Raw genomic sequence first — 26,622 nt, forward strand, 5'->3', positions numbered from 1 at the left:
TCACTCCCGTGACATGACCGGCAATGTTGGTCAGTGTTTAATGAGCAATGTTGACACGCAGTCCTGAATGGCGTTTCATACGGATACGCAGGACCTGAGTGTGCTATCATTTGAATAGCGTGGATTGTTGGGCTGGTTGGTTCACGTACATAATTTTAAAAACTTTGCGCTAAAGGACCGGACACAGGAGAGAACGTCGGTGTTCTTCTCTCCTCTCTTTCGTCCTTCAGGGCAAAGAATTATCTTTTACGGGCCAACAAAGATGTGCAGCTTTTTTGTAGTGCATGAAAATATCCGAAACTCCACGGGGGGGGGGGGGGGGGCAGTTGGCCCCCCTTGCCCCCTTTTCCGGACGCCCATGCAACCTGGTTACTTCCTCGTGGCAGCCCCTGTTCCACGGGCCAGACTGAAAGGACCAGAAGGTAGGGGGGAAATCAAGGTGGTGCGTGGATCAGCGGTCCTCAAGGCAGCTGGCGCGCCTTCCCGATGGCGTAATTCTTCTCGAACCAGCATATCACCTCCGAGGAAGCTGATGGGAACTCCACGTTCAGTTCGTCGAACCTCTGCGAGCCAAAAAACAAGTTTTTTTTTTAATTCGAGAAGTAACCAAGCTTGATTCAATTTACGTGCCCGTTGAATACTCGATCCCAGGAAGGCCAAAGCACAGATGTTAAGGCGTAAAAATTAACGTCGCTTCCATAAAGTATTGCAATCCGATATTGTGGACGCACTTAGAAAAATTTTGAGACAATAAATATGCTCGAATACCAAAATAAACTTAAAAAACTATGGTTGATTCCTCTGTGATAGGAATGGGTAAAACACGAAAGGGAAATGTGCAGCGAAATCTGCAGCTGAGGATGATTTGCTGGTCGGCGGCCGTCTTGTGGGTGTGCTTGGCGAGCGCCGTCCTTCTGGCGGGTCGATTCGGCAAAGGTGTACTGGCATCATTCCAGTGAACGATATGACGTCAGTGAAATCTTGGTGTATCCCGGCATAAAACACTTTCGTGTTAAAATATCAAACCCGGAAACGAACAACCCGATACTCTTTGGTTCTAAAGGTTGCTTCCCCGCAAGAAGAAACTGTGTGCTGGGGTGCACCCATTACAGGCCAGAATTAGGCCAGAATACTAGAGCTGCTTTAAAGCCTGTCGCTGCTCAAACCCAGGCTACCAGCTCGACAACAACTTTTCGCAGTTGTGCTTGGTCGACAGGCTACGCGCTTCGTCGCAGAATAGCGCGGATTTCGCCGATTTTGCTTCAATTTTTATCTACCTTCTTTAACATGGCGGCTTCGCAGGCTTCACGAAAAAGCACTCCTTCTATTTCGGCACATCGATCCAGTAAAAAAGTTGGTTCTAACAGTTCTAATCCAGCAATCCAAAGCAAGCCGTCACGAGTCATTGTTTTGGCAGGCGGCGTGCATGCGGAAGCAACGTGTTCGGTGAATTTACTTTGTGCAACCTTTATTCGCGGTCATGGCAACGATAGACCCTGCGACGGACATTCGTAGACACCAGTGGCGGCCCCATTGTGCACTTTTCATTGCGAATCAGTCGCAAAAAATGCAACAAAGTGACTGGCCGAAGTTTGCAGGAAATGCGCCGTCAGTGCCCTGCTCTTTGTGACTGTGTGTGTGCCGGGGAGTGGATGTGACGGGCGGTTCAGCAGCTACAAACGCTTCAACACTGTTCTGCTTTTGAACTCCTTATTTCGGCCAACCACGGGTGAGTTCCGCGACGCTTCTGTTTTTAGTGCGGCTAGTGTTACCCCCAGACGCAACTATAATGGCCGTTGAAGTTCTACGGAAGTTATGTCTAAACATAGTGTAATCGTCGCTAATGTTGCGGCCGTACCCATAGTCTAAGCTCGCCCCGTAGTATTGGTAACGTGAATGTTCGTTGGAACTGGCTGTGTTGCCGGCACTTAGCCCCCGTTGGCTGGCTGACCAAACTGGGGCAGTGCCGGCATTTTTGTGTTACTGCTGTTATGCCGGCACAATAGACTGTCAAAATTTGCCTGCACCCGGCACAGCAGACTGCGTGGAGGTGTGCCGACACAGTGGACCGCGTGTTTGCGGGAAAGAAAAAAAGCAATGCTTCTAGCGGGTACAGCAGTTCGGATAATTTGTGCATCGGGTCCCGCTTATGCCCGCGGCGTGAGCCTGCAAAGCACTCCAGGGAAAATGAGTGGCGGCACGGCAGTTGATGAAAACAAATATTTCATTCTAGATTTCATTCTAGTGTCACGATAGGTCACCGTGTGGTTTTTGCGCTATTTGGGAAGATGCATCAAGCACAAATACTTCCCCGTGGTGCACAGATCAGGACAGGGGGGCGGGGGCTGGCATAAGGCGAAAAATACGGCCAGGAACGAAGAGGAATTTCGCACTTTCCTAGAGCCACCAGATTCCCATCAAGGTAATGGTGCATAGTGCAAAGTTGGAACAAAGGGGGATTTCTTGGTTAAGCCTGGCATGACGTCTTTCTAGATTCACCTGTGTAACAACAGTGAATATGTACAGCCTCCCAAATTTTTAATAATACAGCGGGAGTGATGACCGGTCAGCATGTCAGCACCTTATCGCGGTGTTCACCAGCGAAATAGGCGAAAGTACACTCATGCGCGTAGTAGACCTATGTGCTGTGTGGAACGTCGTCTGCTTTGCTGTTCTCCTCAGGGCAACACACCCCCTGTGCTTATCTTGCAAGGCCGTTTCGCTACAGCCAAAGGTAGTTAAGCAGCGTGGGGCGCAAGTTATTTTTATCAGATTTGTTTTTAACGCATTATATTATGCAGCGGCCTGAGGCCATTCCGGCCAAGAAACACCTGTCATGTTCTCTTTCCAGTGGCATCCCTCATGCTGTCCAGGGCAAGTGTTCCGAAAGAAAAATAAACTCGCATTTCATATGTGCATGTGCTTCAAATAGCCACGGTTTCTCGTGAACAAAGTCATTCAGATGCAGTGGCAGCGGGTGTACCACTCTCAAGGAAGCAGCGTAGCAGACGACACTTATACAGCAGATAGCCCTATGCGTGTGCGCGTACTCGCCTATTTCGCTGCTGAACACCGTGATAAGGCGCTGACATACCGGTCGGTCGTCGCTCCCGCTATATTATTAAAAATTTGGGAGGGTGTACCACCCTTTAGGTGTGACTGTCAGCTACCACTCCACCCATGTTCTGCACTGTAATTACCTTGAGGGTTACATTTTGTATGTTAGTCAATATCTTTAAAAAGATTCACAATGCAGAGACGAGTATTTGACCCAAAATAATCGCTTTATTTTGCACTCGCAAAAGATAATAAGGGTACACAAGCAGTTTATCACAGCTGGAACACTGCCAGACTTTTGCTCTTGGCTGCTTGTAGTAAACGGACCACTGTTCAGGCAGCCGGAGTGGGCGCACCGCTGCGCTCGCTCATGACGAGAGTGTCACGAGTGAAGCCAAACTTCCCCTCGTCCTTGTGCGGGTGCTTGTCACGCTTGATAAATTTCTAGTGCAGCGTTCACTGTTAATCCACCACACGGTGCAGTTGCGCTGTAGTGGATGGCCGCAAGTCAACAAACCACGGCATTAGGAAGGAACAAAGACCTGTTCTGCTTTTTGTAGGCGATTTATGTTCTCATGTTCCGTATTAGTGCCTGTCCCTTGAGTCCGCACCTGCTCGATTTGAGACAACACTGCACAATACACCGCAACGGCGGCTACCGTGATGCTCTTTTTCACGCCGGAGTGATGTTATAGCGTCGAAATTGCCTTTCTGGCATCCTGTCCGGCTGTGGGTTTAAGATTCGTTACAGCGAGTCCTCTGAAGACTGCTATAATTGGCTACTAGGATATGCTTTCGGTGATGAATTTTCTTTACCAGGAAGAATGATTGTGAAGAATCACAAAACATTAGATATTCCTGCAACTTTATTTGTGAAACCTGATAATACTGGCATTAAACAGTCTGCAGTGAAACGAAAAGTTGCCGGCTACAGTGATGACTTGGCCGACACGCCTTGGTGATGATGATGATAATGATTAAAGGCCTCCTTTTTGAATCGGGGTGACGGCGTGCGCCATCTAGCCTATCTTAGTTGTTTGAGTTTAAATTTAGTCCCTCAACTCGGATTTCTTTTTAATTCTGCCCTGCCGCTACCCCTGGCTGGGATGTTATTTTATCGACTTCCTTACTTTTTTTCCACGAATACTCTATAGCCGCTGCTTAGTAATACCTACTGCCGACCAGTTAATGTTCCATCAATTGCGAAGCCCAGTGCCTCAGGAAGTAGGACTTTCCCCCCAATTCTATTTGGCTGAATCTTTTGGCATCCCATTACTATGTGGTCGATTGTTTCTTTATCCCTGCCACATACAACACATGTCTCATCCTGTGACGAATATTTGCAGCCCGCCCGCGCCTCAAAGAGCACAACGCACTACCTTTATTGTTGTCATAAAAGTTCTCTTTCCGGATGTCTTTTTCGCTTGCTTTGTAGATTCCCAGCGATCCCTTCTTTTCCATTCTCTCTTTCTTTCCACATGAGCGTCTCTGTTTCCTTCACTTACTTTTTAACTGCCCCCCCCCCCGTGTTTATTTGCCGCGGTCAAGTTATATTTAGTCGCCAGCTTTCGCGTCCTCTTCCGCCATTGGGTGTCCACACTTTTAAGGTACACGTACGTACCTGTGCACTCTGGCTGCCCAGTTCTCATCTAAATGTCTAAGCCGCTCCTGAAAACGTATTTTACTTTGCGCTTCCCTCGCCTCAAATGAAGCCCAACCCATATCGCCTTGTACCGCCTCATTTGTAGTTTTACTGTGAGCTCCCAGTGCCAATCTGCCGACTGCCTTTTGGTTAACCTCCAGTCCCGACAGGATATCGGACTTTAGGCATAATACGGCATTAGAGAACGTGAGCGCCGGCACCATTACCCCTTTCCAGATGCCTCGCACTACCTCGTACTTATTGTATCCCCAAAGTGCTCTATGTTTCATTACTGCTGCATTTCGTCTCCCTTTAAGTTTGAGGTGTTCTTCATGGGCATTCAGGTAGCATTTTCCTTCATTAAGCCAGATCCCCAAGTATTTGTACTTATTTACTAATGGTATGGCTTCCTGTTGAATTCTTATTGGTGCTGTATGAGCTTCCTCGTTGAACACCATAACTCCAGATTTCTGTGGGTTAAAATGTAGGCCTAGGTACGTTGCCTCATCACCACAAATGTCGGCCAGTTTTTGAAGGTCTTCCGCATTATCTGCCAGCAACACTATATCGTCCGCGTACATCAATCCTGGAATCCGTTGCTCCACTAACTCTCCATTGCTTCGGTACAACAAGTCAAAGCCTAATCCACTCTCCTCCAATCGTCTTTCCATTCCTCTAATGTAAAGTGTGAACAGCAGTGGCGAAAGGGGGCACCCCTGTTCGAATGTACACAGGCTCTGTGCCTGTACGCCCTTCCCATGTAATATGCACCTTGTTATCCTCATATATTGCCCTTAGCAGCCCCACAAATTCTGACCGAATCCTCTCTTCCAGTATATGCCACAACAATCCCCTATCTATGTTGTCATAGGCTCCCGTTATGTCCAGAAACAGTAGCCAAGTTCTGCCCTGTGTTGCCGAAATTTCGATGGTCTGGGTTATTATGAAAATATTGTCTTCTAAGCGTCGACCCGGCCTAAATCCATTTTGCAGTTCCCCTAAAATACCGTTACTTTCCACCCACTTCAACAACTCGGTTTTGATGGCTTGTATAGCTAATCTATAGAGCACTGATGTGACTGTAATCGGCCTGTAAGAGCTCGCCTTGTCCTCTCCCTTGCCTTTATAGATCAACCTTATTCTTCTTTCGCACCATTGTGTGGGAATCCTTGGATTTTATAGCGTGCTCGATGGCTCTATACAAGTACGTCTTTCCCGCTGGTCCCAAATGGTTGATAATCTCTATTGGGATACCATCCGGTCCTGTTGCCGTACTTTTGGGAACACTGTGTTCTGCTTTTTTCCAGTCCAAAAATTCGATAATACATTTTTATCTGTCGCTCTTCTATTGGCCACATGTGTCCGAGTAGCCCATATCTTGGGTGTTTGGCCGAAAGTATTTGCTATGACTCCATGTAGGTATTTTAATGCGCTGTCTCCCAGGAGAACGTTACCGTCCCGGTCCTGTATCTGAGTCTGCACCTCTTTAGTCGTTCCCAATGCTTTTAAATGATTCCAGAATTTTTGGTGGGCACTCTTATCCTTCTTGCATATACCCGACACGTATACCTGATACCCATTTCTCACTCGCAGTTTTAATCTTTGCTTGTACTAGTTCTTGCACCTCAAATTTCTTTTCTCGGTACCGGCTCCACCGTAACTGCACCTCTTCATCCTGATATCCCATTTGTTTTGCCTTTCTGTGTTATCTAGAAGTCGGTTGTCGCTCTTCAATAGCCAGTTTAATTTCCTTGTCCCACCAGCTTCGTGGTTTCCTTTTACCCCTTTAGCAGTTTTGTTTCCTTACTTTGTATATTTCCTTCTGTATACAACTCACAACCTCGTCATATTCCCACACCTTCGTGGGCTCGGCCTCTAATTATCTTTCAACGTTGTTGACCATGTCTGCTAGCTGCTTTTCGCTTAATTTCGGGAGCCCAACCTCCGGTGTTTCCTGCCTAGCCCCTCCACTGTCAAATTTCAGAATTATACGCCTGTGGTCGCTGCCCAGGCTGTTTTCTCCTTCATCTATCGTCATTTGGTTCAACCGCTCGTACGTGTGCTCTGAGACCAGGCCGTAGTCTATACAAGACTGTCTATTGCCGCTTTGCCACGTTATCTGCCCGTCGCATTTATGCTCCCGGTTAACTATTACAAGTTGCTGTTCTTCACACATACCTAGAATTATTACGCCATTATAGTCCGTATATCCATCTAATTTAAGTCTCCTACTAATATCATCTCACCAGGTTCTTTGAATTTCTTTGTCCTTCCTGAGGCAGTCCACCCATTCTTTGTTTTGTTCCCTGGTGTCATTCCCTGTCCATAGGTAGGCCACTCCCAACCGTGCCTTTTTTCCACCCACCGTTCCACAAATCCATAAGTGCTCCTTGCAGCCCTGATTCTCCCTTTGCCAATTCCCTCCTCGCCTAATCAGCATGCCCACGCCCCCACCTTTCCTCTCTCCCGCTGCCCTGTTGCACCCCACCCATACGTAGTCATCCATCACTGGTGGCTCCTCCATATCTCTCAGGTGGGTTTCAGTCAGGGCGTACACGTCAATTTCTTCTTTCTCAAGTTGGGTTTGTATCTCAATCCATTTTTCCTGCTTGCGGCCGCCTTGCATATCTATATAACTAATTTTAGTTCCACGGTTTATTTTCCTTTTCTTTGCTTTACGTTTCCGCCGCCGTGCATCAGTGCCCCCTTCTTCCTGCCTTTCGCTACCGCCTCCACTGAGCCCGCCTTCTTCTTGAACATTCGGGGCCCCCCTAAAAAAGCCACTGCGCGGGCTGCCAGTCGGTGCCCTACAGGCTCAGCTAGACGGCCACTGAAGTGTATGCCGTCGAACACAAACGCCCCGTTGCGGCCTGCACGGACCAGGTCCCGGTTCAGGTTGACCACCTCAAAATTCATCGTTTTGCCCAGGGTCCAAAGCTCCCTGTTTGCCGCAACCACTGCCCTTTCTACGTGGACCCCTTGTTTCTGCACCTCCAGCAATGTGCAGTCCACAATCTGCACATCCTCCGAGACCGCCCTCAGCTCGGTGACCCCCATCGCTATCTGCTTTGCGAACCCTCCCCGCGTCCCTGCAACACATCGTTCACACCCCCCATTATCACTACCAAGCTGTGGTCCTCCATTCTGTCCTGCAGTTGCCCCTTTGCTTGTTGCATTACTTCCCCAACTCTTTTTCCGGGAAGCTTGCTCACCTTCACGCGCTCGTAGTCTCCCACCCTCCCCTTAATCACTTCTCCCACCCTGGCCATGTTGGAGTCGCCGACAACGATGACTTGTCGCCTCCTCTTGTCTTTAACCGGCACTTTTGCAGGTGTTCGGGGTCTACTGGGGTTGACCACGGCAGGAAATGACCTGGCTGGCGATCCGTCATTTCCCTGCGTCGCCTCGGGGCTTTCTTTGCTACCCGAGTCCGCTCTGCTTTGACGGACACCGCTCATGCGTGCAGCATCAGTCGCCCCCTGTGGCTCTGCGTTCCCTCCGGTGGGCCGCTCGTCGTGCTGAACCTGCGCACTCGCGTCGTCTCCTGCCACCGGAGTCACGAGCTCTTCCACCCGCTTTTCAAGCTGGGCCTGCTTTTCCCAAGCTTCGTCCAGTTCGGCCACCGTGTGCACCAACTGTGCGGTCTTCGCCTGCCCCGCCTTGTCAAGCTTGGCCACTCGCGCCTCGAGAGCCACCCGCACTTCCCTTTCCTCCCTCAGGTACCCCTCCAGCTCCTCCACCCTCGCATTCAGCTGCTTCTCGAGGTGTTCGAAGCCCTGTCTTGCCCGCTCGCAAGGCCTACATTCGAAGTGCGCCTTCTTAGCGTCGGCCACGCACTCGTGGCACTGCACGTGGTCCTCGTCCCCAGTGCCCATTCTCGTCCTCGGGGCCATTGTTCGGCCAACCCCTAGGCCTAAGTCGCCCGTCACAGAAAGCCCGCTACTTCGCTAGAATTGTTTTTCCCCACTTGATCACTAACGCGCCCGTCGCGTCGCCACCGTTCGGTCACACTCGTTGCTCCCAACCCTCAAAACATTTCTGTCACTGCGCTAATACAAAAAAGACAAAAAAAAACTTACTGGCTACCTGTTTACCACTTGTTACATTTAGGTTCCTGCTTACTCACGCTAACTGCGCTTTTACCTGTTTACCTCTATTAATTAAGCCGATTCCTACTTCTACAACATTATCTCTCACAAGCAAAAAAAGGAACGAAAAAAAAAACAAAAACTTATCGTTTTCGTTTTCTGGGCCGTCCCCTCCGTGCTGCTGCTGCTGCTCATACAGCTGCTGCTCATACAGCGTCGCCACTATCTCCGGATGCCCGCGCAGCGCTTCCCACTTTTCCTTCACGGTTAGCCACGGCTGCTCCGCTGTGCCACCGCAAAGGCGTCGGGAGGCAACTGTCTTAAGCAGTCCCTGTATGTTTTCGATGGGGTTGATTGAGATCAGCCCCGTTAGGCGGCCACGTCAGCTGAGGCACGCCGCAGCACTCTGGGAGTGCGCTCACAGTGCGGGCTTTGTGCACGGGGCTCCGATCATGCTGGAGCAGCTAGCAGCCCTCCTGGACATGCGGAATCAGGTGCTCGGTGAGGACTTCACAGTACCTTCACAGGACTTCACCCTCGATCTGCGCGAGTGGGCCCAGGCCGTCCCGACCGATGCCACCCCAGACACTGACCAAGCAGCGGCCGCTGCTGAGCATGCTGTGGGTGTAGGCGGGGTTATACCTGAGAACATGGGAGAGCAAGCATTAACATATGTCGGGTCCAAAAGCGTGGAGCGTCCTCATGCTGCGGAAAGACAATTAGGATAGAGGCTAAAATTACACCAAATTTAACATTGAACCCACACTGATATGCAATACGCGCGAATGAAACACTCAATTGGTAGTCAATGCTGCACCCATGTCAAGCCATGTGGTAAGATGAGAAATGAGGCTGCACTGCATTCTTGAAGCTATGACGCGCTGCAAACCATTCATATGTTATGACACGGACAAGTTAATGGAACCCGCGATTCCTGTGAGCTGCCAGGGTGCCAGGTCATACCTGCGTTCAACGGACGCCACACACTGCTGTTGGTCCCAGCGTGCAGAAGAAGTAGACTCGTATGAAAATCACCTCCCGCCACTCCTCTGCCGACCACTGCTGAAAAGCTCGGGCGAAGTTCAGTCTCTCCTCCCGCTGCTTGGTTGTTAGGTGCGGTGTCTGAGCGGCAACGCTGTCATTCACTGATAGCAGCACTGTGACTTGGTGCCTGTGTGATGGCACTTCCGGTTTTTTTTCAATGCTGTTGCGGAATTATTGCACTTCCAGCGAAGGTAGCTTCGCACGTCAGACTCCGTTAGGTTGGAGAATTTCTCCTGCACATGGGCTGAAAAAGAATGAAGCAGTTCACGAGACGCGCCTCTCGCAATCTGCTCCTGATTGTGTCACAGCAGCAACTGAGCTCCAAAGCGTCGGTCGCGGATCTCCCTGGCGTTCAGAAATGGGTCGACAATTGTGGCAGCAACTATCTATTCGTCCTCTGCCAACAATGTTAACCTTGGCCACCCACTCCTCTGAGCATCACATGTTCTCCCATCTTCATCCCTATACGCTGTAATAATATGGCTCATTGATATTTCATGCTGAGGGACACCTTCGTGGCAAAGTTGAGCCTTCTCTCCTCAATCGGCACTCGGGGCGGCATTCTTGTGAAGTAACGAAGCCAATGCGACCATTCGTGCTTTTAGGTTTTTTAGACTGCCAAAGGCCAATAAGCAATCCTGGTTCAATTTTTTAAGCGCTTTACGGTGCACTCTGCTATACAGATATGGGTATATCCGGCCACTGGCAGTACACCAATGCAATCACCCACAGCTGGAACAATGCCAGTCCTTTGCTTTTGGCTGCTTCCTCTAATGTACACATGGCAAGTGATACAGGCACCAGACATACATGACAGAGTCATAGTTTATATAAATCAGCTTTGCACACCCTGCAGTTCCATTTCTGCAGATTCTTTTTTGCATCTTAGTTGACTTGCAACAACTGCCAAGAAACTTCGCACACAGCTGATGTCAACAGTTTCGTCTAACACAGCACATGCCTTTGTTCTTCATCTCTTCTAGTTGCCTGCTTTGCATGACAGCTTTGGCGTTACATTGCCTACCAGCCAGGTCCAAATAATTTTCCATTCTTCCCTCACTGAAAGGAACTCGCTCTCTGGTGACGTTCTTTTTCCTTTTAGGAAGGCTGATTACAGTTGTGTGTGGCCCTTTGGCCGCCGACACTTCCTCATAGCTGGTGGCACTTTGGTTTCACTGAGAACACTTGCAGACACTGTCTTCGTACTATCAGGGATCGTTTTCGTGCACATCTACGCTTTCTTTACTTGCAGTAGCCTTGCCATTGTCGTCCATGATGCTCTCTGCAAGTGAAGGCTCACTGGAGCCTTTTCCAGGTGTATCCGTAGGTCCAGCCTGCAAATGAGCCGCTTGCAGATTGACGGATGTGGAACTTTTTGCAAGGACTTGCGCTGACATCAGTATTATGTTATCCCCATCCTTGTTTGAACCAACATTACGGTTATTTGCCAACAGGTTGACAGAATCTTCATCTTTAAAGCTCCCTCCGGAACGCTCCATGCATTTACCTTCCAAGGATTCTTCTCGCCTGTTTTCTAATCGCACATCAGGGCCATTTTTCCACTCGCAAGGCAGATCTTCTAGAATTTAATGAACCAAATTTTACACATGAACAAAGAAGCTGCTTGAAGAGGAAAAGAGGCTTTATGTATACAGGCTGCTTTCAGAATTTGTGCAGTGTGTATATTTTTGTCCTGAGAAGAAAAGAAACGCTGCGATAACTGGGGGGATATACTCTGCTCTTACATTCACGGCTAGTCCAAGAGCAAGGATGTTATGAGCTGATGATGTGAGGCTGGAGGCTGGCCAAAACACAGCACATATGAAAAATGTCTCCCATAGCACGGATCACCGTAATCGGCACCCTGTGATTCAAGGTGCCGAACAGATTAATTCTTTGAAACGCCCTCTACACATGGATGCGCACAGATGCAATGGCATAGTCCATTTTATGGCTTCGATTTGAAAACAATTTGAAAGAGAGATGGCGACAAGAATGAAAACAGGCTGGCTGAGTTAGTTTGATCTCAAACGCAGGGGGTTTATAAGTGCAATTTTTGGCGACTGCTGCCAGTATGTGCAGAACCAAATAGACAGCACGGATGACCAATAAGAACTGACAGTGCACTGAATGGCAAGCCTAGCTTCAGCTTCATTAAGACGATGAGGGGCTTGTTCTCGATTGGGACGTTGGAGCTCCTTTCGCGTACCTCTGGTATTAAACACACTAGTAATGCGAATACATTGTTGTCCGTGCCAGCAAGACTGCGAAATGCATCAAGGTTCTGCATCATTCTCTCAAACTCAGTAAGGAAGCAGGTTCTCCTGTTAGGCCCGACTGCTGTAGCTTTTCTTTGCAGCTGTTCAGACAAAATATATGTACCAGGTGAAAAGCAGGGTTCGCACGGGTCCTTGAAAACCTTGAAAACCCTTGAATATAGAAGTGTCAATTTCAAGGCCTGGAAAGTCCTGGAATTTTTAAATGGTCCTTGAATACTCTTGATTTTTTCTGGAGAGAATCAATGGCCCTGTCTTTTCACGAGAATTTAAAGTGTTTGTCATGGATTTTAGGTGTTAACAAATGTAAAAAAAAACATTGTAACAATCAAGTTTCAGTGTATTGCGTGAAATTACAAGTTTGGTGGATTTTCATTATTACAAGGCAACACTGGGAGCAGGCACTTCTCAATACAATCCATGTCACGATACATTTAAGTGAAAGCTGACTTCTGTTCTCTAGCATCTTCCATCTAGCCTGTGGACGCTCGCTCGTTGCATGTTTGCTGTGCCTCATACACTCCATCTGCATTTGCTTATTTGCTTGTACGTGCAAATGGTACGTGTACATAGTTCGTCCTGCCATGCAGCAACACTTGCTGATTTAATTTCAGCTGGTACTCTTGCTAACAAAGCAGGCGACGCAGGCAACATTAACGAAGTTTTGAAATCAAACAGCCTGAGCAAAACACCAAGAAAAAGAAACTCTAAATAACAACCATGAAATAAAAATAAAGCTTGGGGAGCATTCACGGACCAGTTGGCGCCCGTCTAAATGTGCACTAATGTGCTGAGGCATTGTGCAATAAAAAATCTCCTGCATTGTGTTGAAGTTATAAATAATCCCGGATTAAATATTAGATGGGGACCTTAAAAATTTGTTTTCTGGTCCTTGAAAGTCCTTGAAAACCCTTGAATTTTTGCTTTTGAAGCTTGTACGAACCCTGGAAAAGGTAGGCATCTCGGATATATCCCCCTCAGTGGCGCACACTCCAGGTCCCTCATCCCCACAGACTGCTCGGCTGGGTGAGTCAGCAGCACGCACTCTGGACCCTTCCTCTCAAAGAAGGCACACTGTACTGCTCGTTGAGGGCACTGGTTCACCCTCCCCATAAAACTAAAGCATTGGAAAAAGCGGGAAAGAAATGTCGCAAGTTTCGGTGTTGCTTGTCATTGAGAACACATGGAGGGCGGCGCGGGTCGTCTGCTCTTGTACCATCCAGGTGTGTCGGGCACGAGGGGGCGCTGCACGCCGCTAAAACTCCAGCGCAGGAGGCCTGTGGGAATTGGCCGCATGCCGAGAATTAGCACATGACCGCAGCTATGTAGAAAATTCAAAGCGTAGGACACTTTCTGAATGCTGGGTGCAAAGGCAATTGAGGAAAACAATTTTTTTTGCACAAGAGAAAATGTTATGTTCATAAATTGACGCTAAAACTCCTCCAAACGTATAAAGCGGGTCAAAATTGCTTTCAAAGCTAACGCACCTCATAAAATGCAAACACAAGTACCCTCAGCCTTGCAAAGTCAGGCTTATTTTTGTCCCTGTAAAAAAATACCCCATAAAAATACCTCATGAAATCTTGCCCATACAGCGGGTGTCTAAATAATATTGCTCCTGCATTGCAACCAGCAGGAGGTTGTCTTTTTTCCCCATTGCATGCAGGATGCAGTATGGTGCTATCAATAATCATGAGCAAACAAGGCCTTTGGGAACTTTCACTGAAAGTGTTGCATTGCCACCATTCACTAATGAAGTACTGAGCATGCAATTGCTTATGTAAACAGACACACACAAATTGCCTCAAAGCATGTGACATCATTCTAACATGAGCCATGCCTTGCTTTATTTGAGACAAAAGTTCGAACTATTAGCCTTCAATTACGTACCTGGCAAGATGTTATCGCTGTTCGCATGACAACCTCTCATGAAAACTTTTTTAACAATTATTCTGTTAATCATCCACACTCAATTTCGGCTATGTTGAGTACAGTGCGCACATAGGCCCAACAGCCTGCAAAAAACACTGGGCTGGATAGTTGTGGGCACTTTCACGGGCACCTGAACACCTTGTCTTGCTTGCTGGAGAATGTAATGCCGCTGCAACGCTGTGGCAGATCCACTATAAGCAGCTTCACTGTGGGAAGCGCGTCTTTTTTAGTAACCCAGCCTCTTGGCTGTTTTTCCAGTTTTTTGTTTGCAGGAGTGGGAGCGGGCAGCAACCCTTTATCCTGTAGATTGTTTTGCAAGCCTCAAAAGTCCGTTCAGATTGTTATGAGCCAATTTTGCTGCAGCGAGTCAGTTGAATCCTTGGCTTAAAATGCTCGCACAACTGCAGCAAGTGTTGTTTTATTACTGCCAATTTCATGACAGTCTAGCACCTCAAGAGTCTCACTGCTCTCCATGCGCTTGAGTAGTGATTCAGGGTCCTGCAGCAACTGGCTACCAGTAGGTGACGAAGGAATTGCTAGGTCATCATTGTTCTCAGGATCCAGCAGCGGCTGGTTACCAGCGTATGATGAAAGCTTTGCTCTGTTCCCATTGTTCTCACTTTGAGACTGGCTTTTCTGGTTCACCTGCCACAGTGCTACGGCATGAATGTGCTTGCAGACAATGCTGTACATGTGAAAGCCCAGGCATGAGAACTTATGCAGGCAAGCACTGCAGTAGTGGCAGGTAAGGTAACAACCAGCACGCTCGGTGTCCAGCAAGCAAATGGTGTACTGATCACGAAAGTGGGTCTGAGCCCCAACGACCCACTCTCCTTTGCACAGCGGTGAAGCGTCATTAGCATCATGAATTTTCAAAGCTTCTCTGTGCCTTTTGAAGTTTGCTGGGGATCTGTGGACTGGTTTAGTATTTACTCTGGAGATAACCGGTTTCACGAGTCGGTCAAGGGTGAGCGTGACCAATACCCACCACAGCTGTACAGTCGTGCTTTGTGCTCGCCTTCAAGGTAGCTTGTTTGCAGCTCATTGTGCATTGACTCAAGGTAGTTGTCGGTATTCAGGGAAATGCCTTCTCTAAAGCAGTACCCCCACCAGTCTAAGTGCGGGGCAGAATGCCTTTCGAAGTATTGCACAAAACCAGCAAAGTGGGGGTCACCTTGTGGGCCAGAATATGCTGCAGCATGGTGTGAAAATTTTGGTCATTCTTACAGCTGATCAATGTCTCGAGCTTCTGGCTCAAGTCTCTTCGCTTGTCAGGAGAACGGACCCACCACAGCTGTCCAGTCGTGCGTTGTGCTCGCCTTCAAGGTAGCTTGTTTGCAGCTCATTGTGCACTGACTCAAGGTAGTTGGTATTCAGGGTAATGCCTTCTCCAAAGCAGTACCCCCACCAGTCTAAGTGCGGGGCAGAATGCCTTTCGAAGTACTGCACAAAACCAGCAAGAAACCAGCAAGCTGCACCCATGTCAAGTCTTGTGGTAAGGGGAGAAATGAGGCTGCACTGCATTCTTAAGACTATGACGCGTTGCAAACCATCCATATTGTCACGAAGACAAGGACGAAGCAGTTGTCTTGAATGAGAAATACGTTTATTGGAGCGAACTTGTGCTCCCCTAACAACCCAAAAGAATACAGAGGCGGCGAAGCAGCGGTCAACAAAGTGACTTGCACAGGCGAGTGTCGTCGAATCGAATGCCCCGGCGTCCGCACTGCAGGCTTTTTATCTTTCGGCGCGCGTGGTTCTCGAAACGTCGATTCGCATCGAGAACATAGTAGATCCAAGAAGATTATTCTGGGCTGTTCACGTTAGATCGGAATGCTCTCCCTATCACAACAGATAACACATGCGGCACAGAAAGAAAGAATGGAACACGCGCTTCCCTTGGCGCAGAGATAACGCAGACCGGCGCAGCCGGGCGGTAAAAGCAAAACACAAATAAACAAACCCAATGTATGGTTCGCGGCATTACCCCCCCTCTAAGAGTGCATCGACCCGATGCTAACATAAGCGACAGTCCGAACAAATGAAAATAAAAGTTCGTCATCGTCCGTAGAAAGGTTTTAGGCGAACCACGTGGACGACTTCAGGCCGCCTGCGTTGTCGTGATGTGCCGGAGTCACCATCAGGGATCACTTCGTAGGTAAGTTGGCCAACACGTCGTAGAATCTGGTAGGGTCCGAAATAGCGTCGCAGGAGCTTCTCACTGAGTCCGCGTCGTCGGATGGGAGTCCAAACCCACACACGATCCCCTGGTTGGTACTCGGCGTCTCGGCGTCGGAGGTTGTAGCGGCCCGCATCCACCAGCTGCTGGTCCGTTATACGAACTCGAGCGAGCTGGCGGGCCTCCTCCGCACGCTGAAGATATCCGTGGACGTCGGCGTTGAGGTCGTCGTCTTCTACGTGCGGAAGCATGGCGTCGAGCATCGTAGTCGGCCTTCTACCGTAGACAAGCTCGAACGGCGTCAGCTGCGTCGTCTCCTGGATAGCCGTGTTGTACGCAAACGTGACATACGGGAGCACTTCGTCCCAAGTCTTATGTTCAACGTCAACGTACATTGACAGCATATCTGCGATTGTCTTGTTCAGACGTTCTGTTAGTCCGTTCGTTTGGGGGTGGTACGCCGTCGTTCTTCGGTGATCCGTGTTGCTGTAGCGTAATACTCCTTGCATCAGCTCCGCAGTAAATGCCGTTCCGCGGTCTGTGATTAGGACTTCCGGGGCTCCATGTCGCAGCACAACTTGGCTTATAAAAAACTTTGCCACTTCTTGTGCAGTCCCCCTCGGAAGAGCGGCGGTCTCTGCGTAGCGCGTCATGTAGTCTGTCGCTACGACAATCCACTTGTTCTGTGATCGTGACGTAGGGAACGGGCCTAAAAGGTCCATTCCAATCTGTTGAAATGGTCTCGATGGGACGGCGATCGGTTGTAGAAGTCCGGCGGGTCTTGTCGGCGGCGTTTTTCGTCGCTGGCAGTCACGGCAGCTCCGGACGTAGTGGGTGACGTCAGAGGTAAGGCCGGGCCAGTAGTACCTCGCCTTGATTTTTCCAATAGTGCGGGCTGTGCCGAGATGTCCGGAAGACGGGTCGTCGTGGCACGCTTCCAAAATTTCGTCACGAAGGTCCGCGGGGATGACGAGAAGGTAATTCGCTCTTGTTCGGGGGCTGAAATTCTTCTTCACGAGGACGGAGTTTCTCAGGCTGAATGCTGGTAAGCTGCGTTTGAAGGTCCTAGGAACGGCAACGTTGCATCCCTCGAGGTACTCGATTATGACGCGTAAGTCGGGGTCGGCACGCTGCTGGGCGGCTAGGTCGCTCTCCGTCACGATCCCGAAGAACGCGCTGTCTTTATCAGAGTCTTGTGGTGGTGGGTCGACGGGGGCGCGGGACAGGCAGTCGGCGTCGGAGTGTTTCCTGCCGGATTTATAAACGACTGTAACGTCGAACTCCTGCAGGCGCAAGCTCCACCGCCCAAGACGGCCAGAGGGGTCCTTCAAATTGGCGAGCCAACACAGCGCATGGTGGTCTGTTACAACCTTGAATGGCCTTCCATACACGTATGGGCGAAATTTTGAAATCGCCCATATAATAGCCAGGCACTCTTTCTCAGAGGCAGAATAGTTTTTCTCCTCCTTCGACAGACCACGGCTGGCATAGGCGATTACCCTTTCGCAGCCGCTTTGCTTTTGGACAAGGACGGCACCCAAGCCTATATCACTGGCGTCCGTGTGCATTTCCGTTTCGGCATTTTCGTCGAAATGAGCGAGCACGGGCGGGCTTTGCAGGCGTTTTTGCAGCTCGCAGAATGCTTTTTCTTGGTCGTTTTCCCAGCTGAAAGGGGTGCTGTCTTTCGTCAAGCGCGTGAGTGGCTCTGCAATGCGTGCGAAGTTTGCGACGAAGCGCCGGTAGTATGCGCACAGCCCGAGAAATCTTCGCACGCCCTTCTTGTCTTTCGGCCTAGGGAAGTTCGCGATAGCTGAAGTTTTTGCCGGGTCAGGTAGGACTCCCGCGGCGTTGACGACGTGGCCCAAGAACTTGAGTTCCGCGTATGCGAAACGGCACTTTTCAGGCTTCAGCGTCAACCCCGACGTACGAATGGCCTCGAGTACAGACTCCAACCTTGCAAGGTGTTCGTCGAAAGTCCGAGCGAATACCACTACGTCGTCGAGGTATACGAGGCAGGTGTGCCACTTAAGGCCAGCTAGCACAGTGTCCATGACTCTTTGAAACGTCGCTGGTGCTGTGCACAGCCCAAACGGCATCACCTTGAACTCGTATAGGCCGTCTGGGGTTATAAATGCAGTCTTCTCTCGGTCTCTCTCGTCCACTTCAATTTGCCAGTAGCCGGTCTTCAGGTCCATCGATGAGAAGTACTTCGCGTGGCAGAGGTGGTCGAGGGCGTCGTCGATTCGGGGGAGGGGGTACACGTCCTTTTTCGTGATTTTGTTCAGTCGTCGGTAGTCAACACAAAACCTTAATGTGCCGTCTTTTTTCTTTACGAGTACGACGGGCGCAGCCCAGGGGCTTTTCGATGGCTGTATAATGTCGTCGCTGAGCATGTCGTCGACTTGAGTCCGGATGGCTTCCCGTTCGTGTGAAGAGACGCGGTACGGTGACTGTCGGGTAGGTCGGGCTCCATCTTCGGTTATTATTCGGTGCTTCGCTAGAGGGGTCTGACGTAGTTTTGCGCTCGACGAAAAACATTCGCTATAGCGACGCAGCAAAGCCAATAATTTGTTCCGTTGTTCTTGCGGTAGCGCCGGATTCACGTCGAAGGGCTGCGGAAGCTTGAAGGTGTCATCGGGTGTGCGTTCAAAGTCGGCGACCGCGATCACGTCACTTGCTTCTTGCGTTTCTTCGAGGAACGCAATTGCAGCTCCCTTGTTTAAATGCTGGTACTCTTCGGTGAAATTAGTGACCAAAACGTGAGATTGGCGTTGCTTAAAGTGCGCAATGCCTCTTGCGACGGAGACACCGCGGTTGAGAAGCAACCTTTGGTCACCCTCTACGATAGCGTCGATGTCAGGAGCAGCATCCTCACAGTAGACGGCGATCATCAAGCTTGCGCGGGGGGGCAGGGTGATGTGATCGTCGGCGATCCTGACAGCAGCACGGTGACCGGGGTTCGGCAGCGGCGTCGTGGAGTCATCGGAGGAAAAAGTTATCGACTTGGTCTGCAGATCAATTATTGCGCCGTTGTCCGTCAAAAAGTCCATTCCGAGAATTACGTCGCGGGAGCAGTTAGGCAAAATAACGAACTCAGCAGGGTACGTGCTGCCGCCTATGGTGACGCGTGATGTGCACGTTCCACTTGGCGTTACGAGATGGCCTCCTGCTGTGCGTATATGCGGACCGTCCCATGTTGTCGTAACTTTCTTCAGCTTCGACGCGAATGAGCCGCTCATTACCGAGTAGTCGGCTCCCGTGTCGATGAGGGCGACTACGTCAAAGCCGTCGATGGACAACTGGACGTCGGACGCCGCTTTCCTCGAGTTTCTGGTGCGTCGGGGCGTTGTATCTCGGCTTGTGCGTGTTGACGGTCGGGCACAATGCGTCGTCATTTTCGTCATCTTCTCAGCCGCAGGCTCTGTCGTTTCGGGTACGCGTCGCGTCGTGTCGTCGTCGGGTTCGGGAGTCACGTCCGGGCTGGGTCGGGTCGTCGGGATGAGGGCATGTCGTGAATCACTGTCTTCGGTGCGTCCTTGCGTCGTTGGAGGGTTTCCAGTATTTCGCCGTAGAGCAACTTCACCTCCAGAAGTTGCTGCTTTTAGTTTCCCCCGCGTGGGCTGGGGGACCTTCCACGTGCGAAATCAGCATTGCTACGGCGGTTAGGCGACTGGTATGGGTAGGGCGATGGCGATCGGTGTGAGCGGGCTGGTCCTCTGTTGGTGTTGGACAGGTATTCGTCGATCTCAGTAGGGCGCTGGCCGGGTCGGGGGCGTGGGGCGTCGACGGAGAAACCACGCAGTCCGAGTCTCCTGTACGGGCAGCGACGATAGATGTGATCGGCCTCCCCGCAATGGTAGCACAGCGGACGATGATCTGGCGTTCGCCAAACGTCAGTCTTCCTCGGCGTCTGGGTTTGGGCTGTGTACGGCGGTACGGTCGACGGCGGCGAGAGTGGGGACGGCGGCGAGAGTGGACGGCGGTACGGTGGAGCTTCTTGTAGACGGGTTGGAGCAGGGCGGGGTCGACGAACAGCCGCAGAATAGGTCATCGCCTGTGGCTCGCGGGGTGCCTCGGATGGCATAGAAGTGCCCAAGGCGTGTTGAACCTCTTCGCGGATGACGTCAGTCAGGGAAGCCACTTGAGGTTGCGGCGTCGTCGGAAAAAGCTTCCGAAGCTCCTCCCTGACCACTGCTCGGATGGTCTCACGCAGTGTGTCGCAGCTTGTAGCCCCGGCACCGATCGTCTCGGAAACCATCACGTTGACCGGGCGATCGTACTGCCTCGTTCGAGCTTCCAGCGTCTTCTCCATCGCGGCCGCCTCAGACGCGAATTCGGCCACCGTCTTGGGAGGATTGCGGACAAGGCAAGCGAAAAGCTCCTGCTTTACCCCTCGCATGAGAAACCTTAGTTTCTTTTCTTCTGTCATCTCCGGATCCGCACGTCGAAACAACCTCTTCATCTCCTCAACAAAGATCACTACCCCTTCGTTGGGGTGCTGCGTTCGAGTTTCGAGTAAAAGCGCTGCGCGTTCTTTTCTGACCACGGTAGTGAAGGTCTTAGTGAACTCACTTTTGAACTGAGCCCAGTTTGTCAAGGAGCTCTCGTGGTTCTCGAACCAAGTGCGAGCCGAATCTTCCAAGTAAAAGAAAACGTGCCGGAACGTTTCTGCGTCGTCCCACCTGTTGAATTTCCGGACGCGCTCCAGTTTTTCCAACCATTCTTCTGGGTCTTCTGCGGGGGCTCCTCGGAATGATGGCGGTTCCCGTGGCTGCTGCAAAACGACAGGAGGATTGGCTTGGTTGAGCATGGTGCTGGTTGCGACGTCTTTCTTCTTTGTCTTCTCCGGTAGTAGACCGAACTCGGGTGGTAAATCTTGCACGCGGAGGCTGGCTCTTGTTGGACTGGCTTGGCGGCTTCCAGAGGTTGTAGTGGGCATGAAGGGTGCGTACCCAGCACCTCCACCAGATGTCACGAAGACAAGGACGAAGCAGTTGTCTTGAATGAGAAATACGTTTATTGGAGCGAACTTGTGCTCCCCTAACAACTCAAAAGAATACAGAGGCGGCGAAGCAGCGGTCAACAAAGTGACTTGCACAGGCGAGTGTCGTCGAATCGAATGCCCCGGCGTCCGCACTGCAGGCTTTTTATCTTTCGGCGCGCGTGGTTCTCGAAACGTCGATTCGCATCGAGAACATAGTAGATCCAAGAAGATTATTCTGGGCTGTTCACGTTAGATCGGAATGCTCTCCCTATCACAACAGATAACACATGCGGCACAGAAAGAAAGAATGGAACACGCGCTTCCCTTGGCGCAGAGATAACGCAGACCGGCGCAGCCGGGCGGTAAAAGCAAAACACAAATAAACAAACCCAATGTATGGTTCGCGGCAATATGTTATGACACTGATAAGTTAAGCGAACGTAACCCGCGATTCTTGTGAGCTGCAAGGATGCCAGGTCATACCTGCGTTCAATGGACGCCACGCACTGCTGTTGGTCCCAGCTTGTAGAGAAGGTAGACTCGTCCATGAAAATCACCTCCCGCCACTCCTCTGGCGACCGCTGCTCAAAAGCTGGGGCGAATTTCAGTCTCCTCCCGCTGCTTGGTTGTCAAGTGCGGTTTCTGAGTGGGAACGCAGTCATTCACTGATTGCAGCACTGTGACTTGGAGCCTGTGTGATGGCACTTCTGGTTTTTTTTTCAATGCTGTTGCGGAATTATTGCACTTCCGGCGCAGGTAGCTTTGCACGTCCGACTCTGTTAGGTTGGAGAATTTCTCCTGCGCATGGACTGAAAAAGAACGAAGCAGTTCACGAGACGCGCCTCTCGCAATCTGCTCCTGATTGTGTCGCAGCAGCGACTGAGCTCCAAAGCGTCGCGGATCTCCCTGGCATTCAGAAGTGGGTCGACAATAGTGGCAGCAACTATCTATTCGTCCTCTGCCAACAATGTTAACCTTGGCCACCGACTGCTCCGAGCACCGCATGTTCTCACATCTTCATCCCTATACGCTGTAATAATGTGGCTCACCGATATTTCACGCTGAGGTCACACCTTCGTGGCAAAGTTCAGCGTTCTCTCCTCTATCGGCACTCGGGGCGGCATTCTTGCGAAGTAACGAAGCCAATGCGACCGTTTGCACTTTTAAAGGTTTTTTTAGACTGCCAAAGGCCAATAAGCAATGCTGGTTCAATTTTTGCATTTTGTTTATTAGAACGCCGTAGGCCAAGCGTTTTGTGGTGCACTCTGCTATACAGATATGGGTATATCCTGCCATTGCCACTGGCAGTACACCAATGCAATCACTCACAGCTGGAACAATGCCAGTCCTTTGCTCTTGCCTGCTTCCTCAAATGCACACAAAGCGATACAGGCACCAGACACACATGACAGAGTCAGTTATATAAATCACCTATGAACACACCACAGTTCCATTTCTGCAGATTCTTTTTTGCATCTTAGTTGACTTGCAACAACTGCCAAGAAACTTTGCACACGGCTGATGTCAACAGTTTCGTCTAACACAGCACATGCCTTTGTTCTTCATCTCTTCTAGTTGCCTGCTTTGCATGACAGCTTTGGCGTTACATTGCCTACCAGCCAGGTCCAAATAATTTTCCATTCTTCCCTCACTGAAAGGAACTCGCTCTCTGGTGGCGTTCTTTTTCGTTTTAGGAAAGCCGATTGCAAGTTACTGTGTGGCCCTTTGGCCACCGACACTTCCTCATAGCTAGTGGCACTTTGATTTTGTTGTGTTGTGGGCGACGGCAAGTGACCTCGGCAGTGACGGGCGCGAAGGCAGCCGCGCCGGGCCCAGGCACAACCCGCAAGAAGAGTGCGACCTCGCTGTTTCAACCCCAGACAAAGAATGATTTATTTCACACCAGGACAGCACAACCACAGACGCATACGCACGTGATTGGAGCATTCCCCTCACGCGCGTCCTACCGCAACGGCATCTAGTACAACCCAAATACAACACAAGCACACACAGTGCGCGGGCGTTCCACCAGAGGGCGCCACTACACCACATCATCTCCCCGTGCAAAAGAAGTTCGCACACTTTGTGAAATGCATACTCCACATCATTCTCCGTACTTCAGAAATCCTTGCTTACGGAATTTTACTTTCACGACATCTTCTACCTTTATGCGGGTCTGCTGCGCACCTTTCCTTCTGTCAAAGTACTGTTTAGCTTAATGCTGCTTCGGGAAGACCTGATTCCGAACATGAAGCAGGAAATTGTCTGGTTCTTCTGCCATTTTACGTATCCTGAAGTTGCTAATATCCACTCTGGAACGAGGCTGACGTCCATGCAGCAAAAAAGCTAGAGAAAGACCTGTCACTGAATGTGGTGTGACCCTATACGACCCATGAAATTGTGTAATGCTTTTCGAAGCATCCTTGCCTTCAAGTCTGGCTACCTGTAAATGTTCCTTGAGAACCCTGTTAAACTGTTCAATCTGGCCGTTAGCCTGAGGGTAATAATTCGACGAGAACACACGGCGGATACCTTTCTCCTTTAGATACTCTTCATTTGTTTGGAGACAAACTGGGGTCCATTATCCGTCACTAAAACCTCAGGGAGCCCTTCCCGACTGAAAGACCAGTCCAACAACTTAGACATCCTCAATTGAAATGTAATTTGTGCCCAGAACCTCAGGCCACTTAGAGTAATCGACTAGTGTAACAAGAAATCGAGGGTACGACACATCTAACAGACCGACGATGTCCATTCCCAACTTTTGCCAAGGCCCTTCAGGCCATTCCACTGGCTGCAACGGAGCTACATGAGGCTTAGCAGACTTGTCTTCCAGCTGACAGACGTGACAATGCTTTACAAGTTCTTCCACATTACGATCCATTTGAGGCCAGCAGTAACGTTCCCAGAGAGGTTGTTTCGTATGTACTATTCCTTGATGATTTTCATGTGCTAACTGGAGGAACGTAGGTACAAGTACACAAGAAATAACTACACGGTCATCACGCATGAGTAAACCGTCCACCACAGAAAGTTCATCCTTTACATGAAAATAAGCTGTTAAATCACTGTGTACTTTTTTCTTATTGGGCCAACCCTTAGACACATACTCTGTTACCTTCTGCAACGTCACATCTGCCTTCGTTGCCAGCTGCACGGTTTCTTTATCGACTACTGATGTTACCAGCGACACTATCTCTTCCTCCTTAAAGGAGCCATGAAGAGAAAACACAAGTTTGGTTCATTCAAAAGATTGTCTCGTTAGAATCATACTGACACCACTTTTAACGTAAACTTCGCTCAAATAAGCTACATAATTAAGAAAAACGGGAATGGTCATGCGACCCACCAGCTCATTTCCCGCAACAGAACCTATGATGTCACATGAGCTAAGCTCTGGGATTGGCGGAGGCTGGCAGAAGCAGACGCAAATTAGGTAGAGCTTACAAACTAGACGAACGAGCGATTTGCGCTTAAATTTAGGGCACATTCTTTACAAAGCAATAAGAATGATGGGACAAACAGTGGAAGTTACGAAAACACATGTAAACATAGAAGTACTGATGCGTTCTGCTGTTCGTACTGCGCACAGCATTCTTGGTTTAGCTGCACAGCACTACGGGGCGGGGGGTTGTCTCAGACGACACTGGCCGATTGACGCAAGCAGCGGTGTCTTACGTGACCCCATTTGTCGAGCGAGCACTGTTTCAGGGAACGAATATTTTCTCCCAGAACAAAAACAAGCCAGGTTTAAATGCGGGAAAAAACAAACCAAACGCTTGCCACGGTATGGTGGCGCCATCTAGGTTACGGAACGTAAAGAAACGCGGGAACAAACCAACACCGCTGTACAGGGTGGAGACAACCTTTGAACGGTCCCGTGCCGCCGCAATTGGGCCAACGGGCTCAACGCGTTATTCTTTTCGTTTCCCACGAGACCTAGCAACGCGAAACAGACAATATGATTCAAACTTCTTCAGCAAACCGCGTTGCGGCGATAATTTTAGCGCGATTTTGACACAAAGACTAGCTTCGGCGGCGAGCGAGCAACCGAAAATGGCGGCGCCAGCGTATACGTGTCTCTACCCTGTACGGCGGATGCGTGAATGAAGGTACTCTAGGCTGCAGAGCGGTCGGTTCCTGTGATGTCATTTGGGACCACGAAAACGCACGATTGAGCGGGAAAATCAAAATTTTAACCTAAATTGGTTAATTTCTCAGTGAATAAAGCACCGTTTGTATCCGGACAAGCGCTGGGGGCACTATAAAACACTAAATCTTTCGAATAAAACCAACTTGCATTTTCTCTTCATGGCTCCTTTAACAAGTTCCTGACCGGTCTGAATGGGTAATCTTGATAGAGCATCAGCCACCAGATTTTCTGAACCTTTGCAGTACTCGATGTCAAAATTGTAGTACAGCAGACGAGCTGACCACCTTGAAATCCTTAAAGGCCTCCGACCTGCATCTCCTGCGGCTAACAACGCAACTACAGCCTGATGGTCAGTTCTAAGTGTGAACCGTCTACCCCAAAGAAAAATGGGCCACTTTTCACACGCGAACAAACAAGCCAGCGCTTCGCGCTCTCCCACAGAGTATTTTCTCTCAGTCTCCGACAAAGTTCTAGACACAAAAGGTACGGTTTCAAGCCTAGAACCATACCGCTGCTGTAGTACCGCGCCAATTCCCACATCAGATGCGTCGGTAGTTACTACTACAGGCAAGTCAGGATTAAAGACCTTCACGACAGGAGAGCAAGTGAGGCACGCTTTCAGCTGATCGAAACTGCACTGATCATCATCAGACCAACAAAACGTCTGACCCTTCCTGAGCATGAGGCGCAGTGGTTCAACTATCTCTGCATAGTTCTTTATGAACTTGACATAGTATCCTGCAAGACCTAAAAATGATTGCAGTGACTTTATGTCCGTAGGAGCTGGAGCATGTACTATAGCTTTTACTTTGCTTTCCAAAGGTGGGATGCCTTCCTGTGACCCAAAAAATCAAGTTTTTTGACCGAAAAAAGGCATTTGTCATTCAACTTCATGCCACTGTTTGCTATACATGTGAAGACTTCAACCAAGCTCGCGTCATGCTCAGACTGAGTCCCCACACAAGAATATCATCAACATAGCAAACGACATTTTTGCAATTCTTCAAGATCTGGGACATCATTTTTTGAAAAACCGCAGGCGCTGACGCCAGACCAAAACACATCCTCTTAAACCTGAATAAGCCTTCATGAGTCACGAAAGTAGTTAAGTCCTTACTGCCCTCTTTCAGCAACAACTGATGATAAGCCGACGCCAAGTCTAGCTTAGAAAAACAAACAGCACCATGAAACATCTGCAACAGCTCCTCGACATGCGGCAAAGGATACCCATCAATGATAATTGCCTTATTCGGTTCCCGGAGGTCCA

At 49.8% G+C, this 26,622-nt stretch overlaps 1 protein-coding gene across 1 annotated transcript in view; it reads left to right on the forward strand.

The window, feature by feature from the left end:
* Window positions 1-358: 358 nt before the first annotated feature.
* LOC144162612 (uncharacterized) overlaps window positions 359-26,622 on the forward strand; it is a 117,772-nt gene continuing 91,508 nt past the window's right edge. Inside the window, exon 1 of the transcript XR_013320720.1 lies at window positions 359-1,729. The gene's annotated coding sequence lies outside the window, so the exon portion shown is untranslated. The remainder of the gene's footprint in view (window positions 1,730-26,622) is intronic.

This window comes from Haemaphysalis longicornis, unplaced genomic scaffold (genome assembly GCF_048455015.1).
Source record: "Haemaphysalis longicornis isolate Haplotype H1 unplaced genomic scaffold, Haemaphysalis longicornis Haplotype H1 scaffold_12, whole genome shotgun sequence".
Lineage (NCBI taxonomy): Eukaryota > Metazoa > Arthropoda > Arachnida > Ixodida > Ixodidae > Haemaphysalis > Haemaphysalis longicornis.